Below are 4,683 nucleotides of genomic sequence, written 5' to 3' on the forward strand. Positions count from 1 at the left end.
CGAATAAGCGACATCATCATTAACAACACCGTCGTAGTCGTTGGGGAAATCGGCAAAACAATAACAACAACAACAATTCTACATAAATATAATTAAAGCGACTATTCATGCAGGGTTAGGAGAGTGGTCAGGACCATGGTTTTGATATCCTACGATAGGTGGCGCGCTATATAATATTTTTCTCATCGTCTTTCGGAGAGATATTGCCTCTGATCTATTCACAGCGGTAGCCCTTACATGCTTCAATTTAACCATATTAAGTCGGGTATTAGAGAGCATACCAGCTAATGTTAACAAGCAGAAAATGCGTCTGAAATACAAAAGAGAAGAAGCAGCAGCCTGTTATCATTCAATTAAGTCGTTATCCTTGGGTGCAGAGATTTCGTCAATGATGATAGAATTATATTAAGGAAGAATGTATCGCTAAGGCAATATTAAGGGACTGTGTCAATCTAATGCAGGCTCCTCGTTTCGGAGAAGCGCTTTACGTGCTATAGTAAATTCATTGATTTCATAACAAAATAACATTGTTTCTTTATACTTGGCACTGGTTCGAAGTAACTATTTGAAGTTGACGAGGAAAAGAATAGCATGCGCTTTCAACACCAGTCTTTTTTTATAGGCGATCCCCCAATGTTAATCCATTGTTGCATCTGTGCTAAGGGTCATGGAGCAATATTAAAAAAGCGGGCTAGACTTAAACGCTACCTTGAACAATACATACAGAAAATTCATAATGACAGGACACTCAATTGAAGTGCTATCACCTCTATCGAAGAAGGAAAAATCGAAAATAGTTTTTTTTTTTTGTCTTATACAGGTTGTGTAATACGTTGCTCCTTATCCTGTTACCATCAAGGACGTTTTGATTGACTAAGATATATTGTCACAGAGTTAGACCAGACGTTATTACACTTACTGAGTTGATTCCGCTGGATTGGACCAATCGTTTATAAGCTCGATTCATAAGTTGGCCCCCACTCCAGCATTCTCTATTAGTTCCGTTCTCGCGTAGATTCGCGAGTCAACAAGACACACTGGCGCTGTTGCAAACAATCCATGCGATTTTCAAGTTTATACTTCAGGCAAGCGTTAGCAACACAGGTAAACCCTCAGGATCATAAGGAAACCTGAGGCAACTGTGATGGATCAAGGATATTATGCCTGTCCTCAGCCCTTAGTGCACCTTTCGGATCTCGAATTTGGCCACTCCCTTTGCCAGCGTCGTCCGCGCGCGGTACAACGATGAGCTCCTTATCTCGGCCTCTCTTTTTCGCTAAGAAAGCCTAACTTCTGTCCTCTAAAATTTTGAGCTGTAAGCAGAATTTCTGCTGTTACGTACTATATATACAATAGTGTGCATGTATATTTCCACATGAGACCTTTGCCTTAAGTGACATGCGAGACTTTGTCAAGAGGTTTAGAGGCAGCAAGCAGGAAGGTGTCGGGAGCTCCTTTTTCTCGGTACCAGCTGTGAACCTAGGCTAGACCGATGTCAAGTGAGTTTCCTCGGAAAAATCGCTGCCATAGCCGCCGCCGCCGCCTCCGACCCTGTTGCGCTCTACTTTCGATGTCCTTTCTATCGCGATCTTGGTAGCATCAAACGCGCACCAGAGGTCTCTGTCTAGGCGATTCTCGTTTCAGAATTGTCGCTACTGTCGTCGCATGAGGAATATATTTATTTGAGTAACAGCTAACAGACAACGGAATGGGGACCGGTCAGAATCAGATTCGTGTACAAGCTACTTGAAGACAAAAGGCGGCGAAGAGAACTACAACGATAGTAGCAATGTTATCATTGATGAAGATTTGCTCGATCTGAGTGTAGGACGTGGATTGTCCTGTATGCATTCGGCGAGTAAACCACTTATGAATGAACGATTGCTTCTCTGTTAGCACTTTGGATTAAGTAGCTGACACCTACTTAGCTTTGCCACTACTTATTTATAGTCGTGTTTGATGACGATGGTTCGTTCGCTAGAACGAGTTTCGCCTTCGACGATCGCTGAATCGTCGGACGATGCTAACTTCGAAGAAACGATTCAACGTTTTTCTCATTGTGTAGTTTTGGTGTCTAAGTTTTTTTTTGTTGTATTAGCACAATTGCAGCTATGTACAGAGGGTCGAAATCAAGAGTAGATTTGAATAGACGCGATGTAAAAATATAGCGACCAAAAAGGTTAGGTAAAAATCTGTGAAGGGATTTGTTTGAACTGAAACTTAAAGCCTTCTTCTAACTGTATACGTACGCTTCATCCAACCATAAGCCTAAACTGTTCCTGAATAAAAAGGACAGCCACTAACTGAGCCGCCTCCGCTTTCCATTACGGATCTATTCAATCATCGATACATGAGCTCCACTAATGATTCAACGTTTATCGTTGCCGCAAGTGCTGCAGAATATAATCACAAGTAGATTATCCGCTTCCGTTGGGTAGTAGTGGCAGTAGTTGTATCAGCGTATCTATTGTGCGGAGGACTTGTAAATCATCTCCTTAGCGCGCGCGCCTTGCCATCTTGCGTCACACAAAAGGTAACTAGTCCCACGAGGAACTGCTTTTGGAGGCTTGATACCCCAAGTACTTAGGCTAGTCGGCAATCCATTCCTCGTTGGCAGCCCACGCCGGTCGCTGTTTTTCATTGCTGCACATAACGATCTGCCTCGACCAACTGCCCGTCAATTGCCACCAAAAGATCCTCGTTACAAGAATCAGCGGAAGCGCGTATCTAACCACACGAAACACTGACCAACAGCGTGGGGTGCCAGCGATCTGGGCCGGACCGACGACCGGCAGCAGTCAACAACAACAGAAAAACTAGTAGTAATAAGAGTAAGAAAGAAGCATCTTCTTTCTAGATAGGATAAAGTTGGGGGCCAATGGTAGGCCAGGAATGCGGAGGGCCATAAAGCCGAAGCACTGGGGCAATAGAAATGGTACTCTTTCAAGGGCGGGTACAGGGGCATATAGATGGGGTAGACCGAAATGAGGTCTCTCGCCATTTTTCTCCCGTTATTTCTTTCTCTGTATTGCGTTTTCTATTGCGCATGGCTGTTAGACGGACCGAATGCCCCTCAGCGGACAAACGCTTAAGGAACGAAGCAAGAACTGGGTGGAACCGGTCGAGCCACTAGGAGAGTTCACTAGGCCTTCTACTTTTCGAGACCACCCCCAGAGCACAGTAGCCAGCTCTCGCAGGATCGTAGTCGTTGTTCCCGTCGTCGTCCCGTAAGCGAAGAAATTGGATGAGGATGTAGTGATCAAGTGACCAGACAGACGGATCGGCTGCCTGGTGCTTGCTTGTTCTTCTTACTCCCTGCCTGTATACGCCTATGCTTGGACCTATCGCGATCAACGGAGCCGAGAAAAAGATCAGAAAGAAAGAGGCTCAGCAGAGCGGCTAAGGTTTGCCCCTCTTCCCAGGCATACCCTAGTTCTCTGCCTGGCCAAGTCGATGAGCCAGCCTCCATGAAGATGGTAACTACAGCAACAACGAACTCCGATACAAAACAACCGACCAACCGACTGACTGACCCTCGGCAAGCCTCCGCCGTGGGCAACACCAGTTTCCACGCTGGACAGTAAGTGTAGGGCCAAGGCTATCTTACCATAGCAAGACCGGCTTCGTTGCCGACGCAGGAGGCGTCGCCGCACCGCATCCCAAGCGACTGCCCGCCCGCTCGCCCGTCCGATGGGTGTCGTATGGTGCCACTATGTGGCCAGTTCGTCGTTTTCCTTTCCTTGCTTCTCTTTCTCCTTTGTCGGTCGGTCGTTCGTTTCTTATGCCTAACGCCATTTCGACCCTCTCGGTTAGTTGCCTAGTACAGTTGGACGAATTCTCCATGATTAGCTATGGCCAGCTTCCCTCCAGCCTAGTCCTCCGTAAGATTGGTAGCGGTATTATGCTTTACCGTTGCAGCCAACGCCCACTGATTCGTGAACAAGCACCAAGACACTACTGAGTCGGGCACCTGCACTCCACACATGTTTCTGCTCAGTGTTCGACCCTCATTCAGTGCTGCTGCCAGTTCGACTATAGCTGCCAGCAGTCGCCTCACTCTAGCCAGCCAATAGTTCGACGAACTAACTTTATGGGGCATTTAGCCAGTGACCCGCTGCCTAGTAGAATACTTCCACGACAAAAACAACAGTAGTATCAGCAGCAAATGCGAGGGCCGGCCGAAGTAGTGGTCGATACTTATACGGATCAAGGCAAAAGACATAGTGCTAGTGGGAAAGTGGCCAGAGTGGAAATACTGGTGGTCCTTCATCACAACAGAGAATGGCATATTAGCCTCCCTGCTAAGGTACAAGTAGCGGCAAAGCATACTCAAGTAGCTTGCAGGAAAGGGCATATGTCTTGTGTGTCGCGTCTGTTGCACAGAGGGCAGATGCATATATAGACATAGGCAAGAAATGCATTGGCAACAAAGATAGACAGACTGGGGGCCGCGTCCAAAAAAAGCTAGCAGGGCGCTTGAAAACACTTGAAGAAACATTAACATACGTATTCATATTGTATCCGTCTACCGAATAAACGCAAAAGAATGCTTCTACAGGCAAGCGTTCTGCATAAATGGACGAAGATTCAACCTATATCTTGCTTGTGTTCGTCCATCGGTACGTGTACATGTATATCAAATTAGTGATTGACGTCAAATAGGGGTTCGTAAGCCGGAAACGG

The sequence above is a fragment of the Varroa jacobsoni genome, unplaced genomic scaffold (assembly GCF_002532875.2).
Source record: "Varroa jacobsoni isolate VJ856 unplaced genomic scaffold, vjacob_1.0 scaffold_388, whole genome shotgun sequence".
Taxonomy (NCBI): domain Eukaryota; kingdom Metazoa; phylum Arthropoda; class Arachnida; order Mesostigmata; family Varroidae; genus Varroa; species Varroa jacobsoni.